At 42.9% G+C, this 13,623-nt stretch overlaps 1 protein-coding gene across 8 annotated transcripts in view; it reads left to right on the top strand.

Moving 5' to 3' along the window:
* The window catches only part of Scgdelta (sarcoglycan delta), a 218,882-nt gene that overhangs the window by 62,393 nt on the left and 142,866 nt on the right, over positions 1-13,623 (top strand). The window contains exon 2 of one of the 8 annotated variants that reach the window (XM_069114816.1): positions 12,214-12,470. The exons of the other annotated variants lie outside the window; for them this stretch is intronic. The gene's annotated coding sequence lies outside the window, so the exon portion shown is untranslated. The remainder of the gene's footprint in view (positions 1-12,213; positions 12,471-13,623) is intronic. 8 annotated transcript variants of the gene reach the window in all.

Below are 13,623 nucleotides of genomic sequence, written 5' to 3' on the forward strand. Positions count from 1 at the left end.
ACCATCTACCGGGACGTTCTCTCACTCACAGAAATTTCCTACCGCGAATAGATCACCTTCAGGGTCGTGCGCTCTTGGGGATAATTAGCTACGTGGCCGTGGAGCACTCACGTCCTGATATGCGGTGTGTACTATAGAGGAAAAGGAAGAGGAAGAAGAGACAGGACGCGGCTGGAGGGGCAAAAGGCCAAGCTTAAACGGACAGGACGAGGGTAAGAGAGAAGCCAGAAGAGAGACAGACCTGTTTGAGAGGATAGGGGGATAGGGAGCTAGGAAAAACCATACGTACACGTTCCAGGTACGTTATTAACGCCACCGTCAAGGGATTTGCTCGGAAATGCTGTGCAGCGAAGATATGCAATCTACCTAGACAAGTTTGCAACGAACACGTGGAGGATTGCTTTCTAAGTGATCGTGAGATAAGTGAAACGCTCCTTTCCATCACGATGTCTCCCCTGTGAAGAAACTGCCCCCAAAATGCAGACACAAAGGTTGTTTCCGCTCTATCCCCTCGTTATCCGTTACTCGATCGTTTCGAAAGCCGATTCGGTTTCCTTGATCCCATAATCGTAAAAATTGGTGTTTCATAAAGTAAGAAGATATAGCAAGAGAAGAAAAGAGAACGTCTAAGGTACACTGTTGAAACTTGGAACGAAGAGACGAAACTAATCGCTATGAAAGGTTATTTGAACACCGGTCGTGTAGTGGGGTTAATTAACGATGTTTGGTGAGGTCGTTGGGAGGACTCGCGTCCGGTAAACTCAGTCTCTTGCTTTGCGTCTTCGGATATGCGGAATCCTGAGGGACTCAGACGCCATCCTTGTTTATGTTACCAGGGATGTTCCAGAGGTTGGTATTGCCTGTGTCCCCAATCGAATATCTCCGAAAATTTCATGACATTACGTCGCTTACTTTGGTACTCGTCGCTAACTTTGATCGTCTCACAAAATTTCACTTTGATTCATCTAACCATAATCAGAAGTCAATCTTGTTCTCTAGATTTCGTGTTTCTACCTGGTAACCTACCTAGTAACAGATATCCGGTAACGTTCGACGCAACGTTCACGAATTCTTGTTCAGGCGAGACGTTCGTGCAATAGGTTCGCTCGTAATTCGTGTAATATATAAAGCGTTTGTAATACGTTGCGGAAAGGGTGGAGCAAATGTCGAGCTGGATGGGACATACGTCATGAAGTGACAGGCGGAACAAATGGAATCTGAACCAGCAGTCCTCCGGTGTAAACTGCTTATGTATTGAAATCTGCTAAACGTCACATACCGATGATGTAATAACACTATAAGTATTAAACCATTCACCCTAGCTGTCGAGTTTTATTAGGTCCATTGATTCCTGGTACATGTTTATGTATATTTATGTATATGAACGAATGAAAGTAATTTTCTTGGAAATTCATTTTCTACGAAATTGTAATACGAATAAAATCGCGTACTTAGTTTTTACGACTTCATGCTCGAGAAACGAATACCAAAGTAGTCCTGTTGACTGATGCAAATTGCTCTTCCTTCGGCAGAAGAGTCGAAGTCGGTCTTTGATCAGCTATAAAAATAAATCATTCAAACATCCTCACGTCCCTCCTAGCGTGTTTTAAATTCCAGTAGAACGGATTGAAAGGGAAAAGAAATTTCATCGACGTTTTGTAAAGACGCCTTTCCACGGAATAAGAATGATGAGTAACGGGATTGTTAAAAAGGGTGAAATCAAAGTCGTAGTTCAGCCGGAAGTGACCTCGTTCTTCGATCTTTTTCGTATGTAGGTTATCCGAGGCTTCGAAGACATGACCTAGCTGACATACGCCGTGTCTACCTATATCATTCAATCTCATCGCAGTGTCTTTGGATACGCTCGTATCTGGCTCGTACCACATATTCTGGACTTTCCTGTTTCCATTCTCGGTGATACGATTCCACGACCGTGCCGAGCGAACGAGACGGCGAAAGGAAACGTGCCCCATACATGTTTCGCGGTAATATCGAGTGGCCGTACTCGGGACATCGAAAAAGTTTTAATGCGAATGCTTAAAATTTCCAATAAAAGCCCCATTTGTAGGTAAAAAAGGAGTTTTAAAACACGAAGAAATAACAGTCCCGCGGTTATTTTCTCATTTTTCATACTCGTTAAATTAAAAATTATACGAGTTGTTGTAAAATAAAATTGTCGAATTCACTCGGCCACGCTCGTCGTTTCGCAACATGCAAATTCAATAACGAGATGACGGAACGGTTTAAAACGCGATACGGATGAGAACCGGCGACGAACAGGTTGGATACGAGAAGTTATTTGATCGTACAAGTGCAGTCGGAAACGATTTGTATTAAGAATTTATAGACGCATTAGGTGGCATTATTTCTATCTAATAAATCGCTTGGAATGTTTCCCTCCTTTTTCTCCCTTTTCGCCCGTGATCCAAAAACAATTGCATATTTTGAACCGTGCAATAAGTATACACGATAATCATACATGGAATTTATTCAGAATATTTCGCAATTTTTGGGAAATTGAATTCTCCAACAATTTTTTAAAGCATGACGTTGTGAAAAATCAGTCGAATATGGAAATTTATCGTGAAAAACAATTCCACTTAATTTAAGTGTAACGTATTGTTAAAGGTAGAATTTCAATCGTACATTCACTAGGTAGACCTTCTGCATGATCTGTTTACGCAATTCACTTTACTTACTTCATCTGCGAGCATTGCAGTGGATCTGTCGATTATGGAAAGTATACGAGGAAGACAGAGAAGAGAGTCGAAAGGAAAGTAAGGCGAGGTAAAATATGAGATAACTTACCTTTGTCCCTGGTCTAAAGTTTAACGATAATTAAGACAACTACTATCGCTGCATAGTTAAATCTTCGCATGTGATGTATCGGCGTGCCCATTACGCTATACAGTTCTCCACTTGACTGCGAAGCTGACGTGCCTTCTTGTCGAACGTTTTCACAGTCCTGCATGGCTCAGATTACAATTAGGAAAAACAGGGACGAGCTCCGCTGACAGTGACGGTCAAACAATCGTCGTGAATTGGCAGCGAGCATATCGGAAATAGCGTGGAGACAATGAATCGCGGGAGCTAGCGGCGAAAAGGGTGGCGCACCATAGAAAAATATGTAACTTGTTGACACGGCCGATCCCTCTGGGTCGGAATGCTATTATGCAGTCAAATGAGATTGTGGCATATGCATGAGCCCGTTCCTCTAGATCTCCCTTCGTGCCTGCAGCCCTCTGCCTCGATTTCGCCCTATGTGTTCTCTTGCGCTACCTACCGTGCTCCTTGCCTGCCCCTCTATCCTCTCTACCTATCCTTTACCGGTCTTTTGCGAGGATTCGATGCCACCCGCAGTCTCGACCAACCCTTAACGATGCACCTAGGTATCGTTAGAACAGTGACAATTTATCCTCGCGACTTCGAAAGGCTCCTAAGTTGGGAGTAAGTTTACTTCCATACCAGTTCGAAACGAGGGTTACGCGATCAGGCCAATTCATTACCATAGGTTGTTGGAGTGTATCGAATGAGATTGTTGGGAAGTCGTATTGCTGTAAATTAGGGCGTGAAAATGTCGAGTTTTTACATTGCCGCGGAAGTATTTGGAACAATTTTATCCTCGAAAGTATCCGTTTAATTGCCCTCTCATAGATTTACATCCTCTGATCTGGTCCCTGCAATTTTTGTGTTCAATATCATACAAGCTTGCTAGGTAGTTTTATTGGTGAGTCCAGTGGTGGGTCCCGAATGAGAAACGGTTTCCTCTCTCTTCGTTTTCTCTTTCTCTACCTTTCGTTCCCTTTTTCTCCGCTTTCTCTCCTCTTTTTCTCCTCTGTCTTTTTTCTTTTTCTTCCATTAATTTTCTTCCCTTAACTATAATAATAATAATAATAATAATAATAATAATAATAATAATAATAATAATAATAATAATAATAGTAATAATAATAATAATAATAATAATTTAGCAGCGCCACACACAGCCAGATGTCTAAATACTTGTCAAATTTATTCTGCACTCCTATGTTTCGAAATTTTCTCTTTCGGGGCTGTTGTTCAATCAAGAAAAGCGGTGAATCCAATCGGTTTCCTGATTTCTTTGTGACAGACGCACTGTTGCGGGAACAAGGGTAAACAATGATTTATAAGACACGTGGAGTACGTGAAACGTCCAAAAACGTCGTTCGAACGCGCACAAGGTAGGAAACATCGCGAGATGGAAAATCACATTTGCGTACGCGCGTTCAGAAGGCAGACAGAGAGCTAAAGTTAGGCAGAGAGAGAAGAGACTTGTCACCTCGCGGTTTCATTACTGCAATGTATCATTGCGACAGACTTATGTTCTCAAACCGACGCATACACGTGTATCGGTATCCGCGAACATTATTTTATATTTATATGCACCAGCCTTGATAATTCATGGAATTTTCAATATCTTGAGAGAAACAAGCTCGATGGAGAGTCGTTGTTTTAACATTTCCGATGTCTAAACCGATTTATTTTAATATCCAATTTATTTATATTAATATCCAAGTGAAATTGCATTTGTCAAGGAAATATCACCTACTACTGAAAGTATATAAGAGCGATTAAAGCTTCGACGTTATACGCTTGTGCGTATTTTTATATTTTATATACAAACGTAAAACTATTATTGAATCTTTCAATTCAAAAACCAAAAACTCATTTTTATGTGAAACGCTCGTTTCCATCCTGATTTTAACACTTTAAGTTGTTTTCAAAATCTTTTTTGCCATTGTTCATCGTATATATCCTTATTACGTAGCATGATGTTCGTTAATTAAAATACTTCAGAATATCTGGTATAATAATGTCGCCAGCCTTCACCAAGCCATTAGTAGTAGTTAGTAGTTTGTAGTAATAAGGTTAAACGATTCCACTTTACCATTGAGATACTTAATTGGAAAACGTGAAAATAGTGTCGTTTCCTGTGACCGGTGGCGATCCTGGTGTCGCTGCGTGGGAATCGAAACTTCGATCGGCGGCGTATCTTTGTCCGTAGTAATGCTGGTAATTTTGGGAATTCCTAGTGAACAGGGAAGGGAGTATAGCAGAACGAGCAAGAAGTTGCTCGGCGATTCTCTAACCGTAGGCGACACTGCGCCACGCAGCCGGTATTATCTCTGGCCGAGCGAGTCTGAAGTCTTTGGGAGCCAAGACGATTCCCGCCGTCGATGACTTCGGGATTTCTACACGGCGTCTTTAGTATCCGTTGGCGAACCAATCTCTTCTGCTTGGGATTCATGCGATCGGTGGTCTATCGGAAACTTCTCATTCGAACGAGATCGAATTTATTTTCCCTGATCTATCCTCTCGTTGTTCCCGCTCATGAATCGTCCTGTTTCTTTCAACCTTGGGTGACGGTGTCATTAGCGTTGATTAACTTCGAAGAGGCTAAATGCTTCACCATACACGATTTGCCATAAAAAATGAAAGATTTTATAGGATTATTTGGTATATTGGGAAATATATACAATATTTGTTCGGAAGTAAGCGCACAGGCTAAAAATTTCATATTATCGAGATGCACAGGTACGCGAAGTTGGAACAGCATGGTGTATTTACAGTGAAATGATTCGCATTTAATTAATTGCTTTGCGATGTTACAATGGAATTCGAAAGCGGAAAATTGTCCATTTGCGTAACGAACGTATTTTGTCATCATATTTCTGACACATGACTCGAAATGCTATTTACCATACATTACATCATTTTTTTTTTTCTTTATTTTTCAATCGCTACAAGTTGTATTGACTCATTGGATAATTGATAAATTCACCGATGTCTAAATAGAGGAAACATTTTCCAACCGATCGATCGACTCACTCTCTTTCTCTCTACACTCGTGACAAAACCAAACGACAGTCGCCCCGAGAACAAAATGCGACAGACGCGTACAGAAGTTTCCGGTTCGACACAACCCCACCGAACGTGCTACCGGAACTTGGAATCGAACGCCTTACAACTAGACGTTGTAAGGGGATAGGATAGACCCATCCACTTTTTCGATTCGCGAACGTTCATGTGAATATTTAATATAACGTAACGGAAGGAAAAACTTTGGAGTCCGATGTTCAATCGATATCATGTTGATAGAGGCTGATTACGTTCGCTGCGCGTTACACAACGCAACGAAACAGCAACACATTTTCGTCGGTCGCTTACAAATTGATTTGCTCGCCAGACAAATAGAGGTGCGCGTCGTTTATTCTCTTTCACGATTTACCGTTCGGCACATGGCTATGACCTCCCAGCTTTTCCACCAGCAAGAATACATTACGCTACGAGTTCACCTAATCAGAAAGCCGACTGCGTCTGATTAGTCGATGAAAATACGAATCTCAAGAGATAGAGAGAAAGCCACGATGCACGGCCGCGAGAGAGAAAGAGTAGTCGAACCAGTAGTAGCTTGTATACGGTGGCGAATACGTGCATATAAAAGGGTGAAAGGGGGATTGGCCTGGGATTCTAACCGAAGAGAATACCAATAGAGGTTTAACCGGCGCTAGCTATCCAAGCTAGTAAATTTACGGTCAGCGTCCAAGTGTTATTATGTCGACTGTTCGATTGTACAACATGCGAATATAGACTGTGACGAAATTTACGGTTGCTCGGGAATACACGGAGAGTAACATTGTCTCTGTGCAGCCTGGGAACGCCTCGTTTCTCATTCCACTATTTTTATCATATTCCTTCTGGTGCAATTTCGCTTCTCGTCAAGTTGAATCGAGTCGTGTTTTCGCGATCGCGTACGCTTGCCGCCGCTACGAAGATTGGATGGGTCGAAACTGTTGAGACACGAAGGGTTGCCTGAATTACAGAGGCAGGGATAGATCCATCGGGAATGGAAAAACACTCCTCTTTCTCTCGTTTTCTGCGTCTCTTTTCGGTTGTAATTTAAACAATTAGGAGAGACAAGGGAACGGCGCGGTGAAAGAACTTGGCTCGCAGCGCGGCCAACGCTCTTCTTTGATTATCGCGTCCCAAGTCATAAAGAACGCTGAATGTTTCTCGGGGGCAATTAAGAAAAGAAATTCTACAGAGTTTCCTGAATCTCGAGAATTTATAACACTTTCAGGAATTCTCATCCTTGAATGAAATAATTAGTTAGTGTGGATGAATAAAAATCGAATATCGATACAGGATGGTGATCTTGGCGTTTGTTTACCACTGTTTTATTCTGGCAATAAACGATCCGGCGAAATCCACGAAGCAGGAGTTCCTGAAGTCACGATGGGGAAAATACGCGAAATAGGGAATGGAAAAGCTGGATCATCTCCGCGTAGTCGAGTCATTTCGTATATATAAGATCTTTGAGCCTGGGAGCTACGACGAATACGAGCGATATATCGCGATCTGTACGCCAGTTTACATCGCGATCTGCAAACGATGCGCATTACTTATGCAACAGCGTGTTCCGTCTCTTTGATTTGCTTCCGGCTGTCACTCGTTTTCATCCAACCTCGCGTTCAACCATCGCGTCTGCTCACCACTAGGATGAAGTAAATTTGCCTTGGTTAAAAAACTGCTTTCCTCTGTACTTGGAAGAGAAAATACGTCGTAGAATATGGGAATATAGTGGTGACGTAGGAACGAGATAGGGTTTCGATTAATAGTCCTATCCAAAGGCGGATTAAAGATCGATAGTTCATAAATAAATAATCGGAGCGTTTTATGCCTCAAGCGCGTTTGTAAGCCCGGAATTCTATTATCTTGCATTTTATCGTAAGATAAAGAGCGTAACTGGATCGTAAAACGCGAATGGTAAATATACACTCGTGTATCATCGACTTTATTGGAGAAGCTCGATTTTTTCGTTGCCGTTTTTGTCGCGTTTTTTGCGGATCATTCCCCTTGGAATATTTTTCCCGCTGCTTTGCTATCGGAGCTCTCGAGTTCTTCAAAATGAGAAGAAATTCTCACGACCTGCGCTTCTTTTAAAGTACTCTTCTTTTTTCTGCAAAGATGAAGCAAGTTAAAAAAGTACATGCTTTTAGTTCTCGTAGACTCCAGACATGCGCTCGTAAGGTTTTTAACTCAAAGGAAAACAAGCTGGCGCGGAAATACGGGAGAATAAAAAACGCGAGCAAATTGACCCTATTAACGAACGTTTCGACACACTACACGGTGTATGATTTGTCGCTATATCCTGCGGGGCTGCGGTGAAAGAAAACGCGGTACACGCGCGAACGTGCAAAACACACAGACTGCGACGATAAATTAGGCGGTTGAATAATACCTATATACAGGCTCGTGAAGTAATAAAGCGGTATCGGTGTCGTGTCGGTCCGTTGCGAGGCTGCCAGTCGATTTCGCGAAAATCGATTATCGATATATCGTTTCATCCCCTATCCACCTTGCTCTCTCCATTCCTCTTTTATCACTGTTTTTTCTTTTCTTCTTCATGGTACCTAGCTCTCTCTTGTTCGATCTCTCCACCCTTTCAGAAATATTTAGCCTTGCCTCTACGCTAACATATAACTCACATACATGTGTGTATATATATATATATATACACACACACACACACACACACACACACACACAAAACTAAATCAACAGAGTAATAATAGCGGTTGCAAGATAAGGATAGGATGAAAGTTGGCGGGCATAGTTGTACGACAGGTACGGTCGTGCTAGATGTACCGTGGATGCGCGAGTGGCAGAGGGTGTCTTGGTATTTGGCGCGTTGGAAAGTACGCAAAAGTTTACTGCTGATGGAGTGGCGCATTCTTCGATTCCAGGTTTACGGTCAAACGACGAAGCGGGAACGGCACTTGGCCCTGGGATCTTCGCCGCCCCTGGTGCTTGCACGCTTGTCATTTCTCGAATACTGCCATTCTTCTCATGTCATGGCGTCACTGTGACGCGAGCCGAACACACTCGCCTTTGAACACTGTTTCATGATATCCCAATACTAGAAACGATCTAAAAGGAATCGAGACATTTTTCGTCCCGAAAGAACTGCCGATGCGTTATTGCTTGCGCTCTTCCCTTTCGCGTTTTCTGCTTGTCCGTTTGTACATTCACTCACCGTCCGGTGTCCCCGATTATACCGGCACGAATTTACCGCTTTGCGCGTAATAGCGTCCCAGACGATCGACAGAAATCGTCGTGTAGGAAGTAGTTGTACTATTCAGCCAGTTTTATTAAATTCGACGGAAACGTCTAGGCGTAATCAACTTCGATCGACTCAATGCCTCGCGCGCTGCTTTTCTAAATACGTAGCTTCGATTCAGTAGAATGGGACGATTTTTCCAATAGAGACGACCTGCACAGGGCTAGATTGTTTTCCAAATAGGTTCGCCGTTTCGTTTCCGCGCGTACGAAAGGCCCGATAAGCGCAGCCGTGTAATCGTTAATTTTATCAATGTTACCGCGTAATCGACGCGGCACGGTAAACCGTGCCAGCTTGGCAATAACTCGACGATGTAAACCGGGCCATCCGTGGCGCGAGTGGGGCGTCGGTTTTGCACGAAGTCATGCTACACCAGCATCGCGTCCGGTGAAATATTAAAATGGCGACAACCGGGGCAGCGCAAAGTACGTTTGATGCAGCCGAGCCATTAACAGTTAAGAAGCGATGAACGCTTGAATGGAACCTTGAGTAGCGTACGTACTCAGCACCGTATATAATGCTAAATAATCGAGTGACGAATTTGCCTTGGTGCGAGATCCATCACTCGGGACTTTATCCGGCACGTTTGTTTTTAACGGTTACTGAGAAAAATAGGAATCTAGTCACGGACGAATACGGTTTGTCACGCGTCCGGATACGCGAGATCATTCACCAATAGCGGCAACAGAACGCAAGGTGAGCACAGAAATACCTTACTCGTATTTTTCATCGAACTCGGTATCGTCGACGAAGATACCGTCGTTCGGTTTTTACGATGCCACCAATTGATTTCGAAACGGCGCTGCTCTTTTTTCTCGCCAGAAGCGCCAGAAGCAACGCACAACCAACTTTTCACTCCCGTCGTTTTATTTATTCTCGATTACGCGGCTATCGCGGCGTTATATTTATGAATTTAATATCCAGCCACCGTTTTACGAACGTTCGTGTTACACGCGGAATAAAAATAAAATGTCGCGAAAAAAGTACAACAGCCGAGCCGAAACGGTGGTGGTTGAAACGATTCGGGAGGAGGTACGTAGAGGGAAAGAAAAATAGACGATAAAAATAATGAACGATAACCACTATCGAGTTTGAACGATTCTAACGAACGACGTGATCACACACATGGCTCTCCGCGTGTAAACTTAAAAATTTCAACGTGTTCCCAACTCCATATCCCCATTCATAGTTTAGAGTAGCTGGATGTAAAAAACTGTCGAGTTCTGGGTCTCACGGGCCGGGTCAATAGTTTCGCCTCTGTCAATGGTGGCACGTTGACATCCGGTCTTTCGACCGCGGGTAAAAATCTCGTCCAACCACGTGGTGATTAAACGCGGTTAATTTGTTGCAATTTGACCCGACGATTCCCCTCTTCGACCCTCCCATTTTCATCCACCCATTTTCCTCGCTACGATGGCCGCAGAACTTGGAGTCGAACCATTGTGTTCGTAAATAATTTACGAGTCGCGATTGTATCGGTCGTCGTTGACCAGTGGGTCGAACGCGTTGTTGGACGTCGCACTTAGTAGAAGAAGGGAGATCGGTCGTAGCGAAATGATCGAGCAAATTCGGTCGGACGTCTCAATTTTTAAACGAACGCAGGGTCGAACGGTGTCGTTCCCTCGGCCTATTGATCGCTGGAGTAAAAAAGATCGCCGGGAAGGCGAAGACCGATAGGCGTAAATGTACGATTAAATCGAAGCCAATGCCCGGATCGATTAAACGGAGAAGAACTAATGGAACCGGGACACCGGCCTGCAGTGCAGTGGATCGAGCACGGGTGTATTTAACTTGGCTGGATAATAGATTATTAAGCGGTCGATTCTCTTGGAAAATTTGTTCGGTGGTTCGCCAGTGAAATATATAATTTAAACGTTCTCGAGAGGTTAAACGTTTCTTTTTAAGTGAAATTTGATAAACTAGGCAGATGTGACGACACGATATACTGACAACGAGGCGAGAATTGCCTACGCGAATGATTGGAAATTGGCAGGCTGATTCGAGGCTCCTGCGATCTCGGATCGAGCGCTGGAAGAAAGAACTTTTCTGTTCTCAACGAGTTTTACACTCAAGTATTTATTTTCTTTATATTAGCATCGCCGGGGTTTATCTCAGGACTGGGAAGGGGGAGGGGCGGGAAAAGACAACGGAGCGCGGCGTAAAAACATTCCATTTAATAACGGCATCGTCGGTGAATATCAAGTACATTCCATCAATTTCTGAAAAATATTTTATAAAACGTGACAATCTAAAGGGCGAGCATTTCGATTCGGGTGCTCGTGGACAAATTGAACCTGCCATGAAAACCGAGTATCGCTTGACATTCCTTAAATATTCGTCAATACCGAGACACCCAAGTGTTCACCATTGGATTCTCTAATTGCGAAACATTAATCCCTGTGTTCCAATTCCTTATGTAATGACGAGATGGTATCCCGTGGGAATCTCTTCTTGAGACTTGGGTTTCAACATAGGTTCCAAGTGGTATGATCTCTGTGGGAGTATGTACATGGAATGAATGTGTAAAGAGTAATGGTAGAAGTTAGTCGAGAGACAAAGACAAAAGTAAAAGCAAAAGTAGAATCTACTCACGTAGTCGAACGAAAAAAGAGACAGAAACATGGAAACGATCGGCAAGAGAGGAAGGGTTCCCAGGTTCATCTTCGACATTCCTCCCGCTTAAAATTAACTATCAAAACGTGCCTTCCTGTTCTTTTATCTTGCAGCTAAATACCTGGCCGTTTCGTTATTAATAACGAGGCCAACGGCATAGTAAAAGTACGTGCACTATCTCAAAGTGAAATTCATAAAATCGTTTTTGTAATAAATTTTCACGGTGTAATCTCGCGTATTTAATATTGCACCTTTCGTACAACGAATGCTTGTTCTATTAATTGAACATATGTACGGTAGCAGTCGTTTTACGTCGTATTATAAATTCTCTTGCACCTATCGTCGAGTATCGTTGCCTTTCCAGTCATCGTTTTATTTACTCGTAAGTTAAACATTGATTTGAAACAATACATACGTGTCTGACAGCTGTTTTCTTGTTTTTTGCTTTTTCCAACCAGTTGTGACTCGCAAACGCCATTTTGGAAGTAAGGGACGATCCTTACCGTGTAACTAGAAACCTCGTGCGTGAGCTTAAGGAACGACCCGGGACGAAGACAGCCGCTTAATCCGTTTAATCCGGCTTACGAGAATACTACTGGTTATCGTGAAACCCCTCTTCGCATTACTTATACCGCTATCCAGCCGTTTTGAATATTCGCTACCAATCGTCTACTTCCGGTCGCTTTTACGGAAGGAGGAAACGACAAGGAACAAGGTAACACGATTCCATGTTCTTTTATCGATCAACTTCCTCTCACTAGATAGTGCTACACACACGCACCATAGAAATAGCAAGACCGTCTTAAATAATGCAACCCCCGAAATTTCTTTTCACCAGCGACGCATGACTTTCGATCATTTCACTTTTCATCTTATTAGCGAACGCATTTTATCGGATCTTTTCTATTCTTTAGAATTCCGAGCACAGAACGGTATATTCTGATTTTCGATCTTTATGTTTTAGAAATTTCATAGAAAAGGTATTTACTAGTTGACTTATTCGATCCTTTGTTCTCTACTGGCGTGTTGCTATAGCGACATCAATACTCCAAAGATTATTTCTACTGTATAAATAAATTTACAAATATTTACAATTTATTCCGTTCCAAAATAAAATATCATATGTACTCGTATTTCCGAAGGATAAAATTTACAACGAAAAATATTCATTAGTGATCCTTTGGTAACGCAATATTTAATACCAGCAAAAACTGCGGTCAACGTCGACAGATCGATGTTAAAAAATTCAAGCCGTCAAGAGTGATAATCTTTTTTTGCAATGAACCATGATAGAGATCGTGATCCGTGCTGGGAACATAAATGTGCGACGAGCACCGCAACGCTGGCGCATTAAACGGTACAACAAATAACTTGCTAGACCGAATACATACATTCGCTTAATACAATTTAATACGTGTTTCCGACGCGATTAGCGTTCTCCTCGTAATTATTATTAGAACCAATACGTGATCCAATGCGCTGGTGACTGTTTAATGCAAATAGCCGACGTCCAATATCACGATGAGAGGCGGAAGGTAAAACGTTAGGCTTCTTTGACCATCAAAGAGCCCTGGAATTCTGTCTAGTCTTGGAAAGGAGAAGGAGGGGAGTTGGAGAGGGTGAAGCGATTCGATCGGTCGTAGAGTGGAGATCCACAGGTTCAGGTGTCGTAAAGCTTGGTGCTTGCAAGCCTGTAAGATAGGCATTAGCATGCATAGGTTGGTGCGACGCATTTAGCAAACTCATCCCACCGGGCTACGCCATTCCGTTCTCGGTCTCTTGGCCTGTTCGAAGAGCTGGCTGGCCGACTTCTCGACTGCGCGCCGGGGTAAGTTCACTCGAACGACGAACAGAAACTGTGAGGGATG

The sequence above is a fragment of the Bombus flavifrons genome, chromosome 6 (genome assembly GCF_040668555.2).
Source record: "Bombus flavifrons isolate JBK064 chromosome 6, iyBomFlav1_principal, whole genome shotgun sequence".
NCBI classification, from domain to species: domain Eukaryota; kingdom Metazoa; phylum Arthropoda; class Insecta; order Hymenoptera; family Apidae; genus Bombus; species Bombus flavifrons.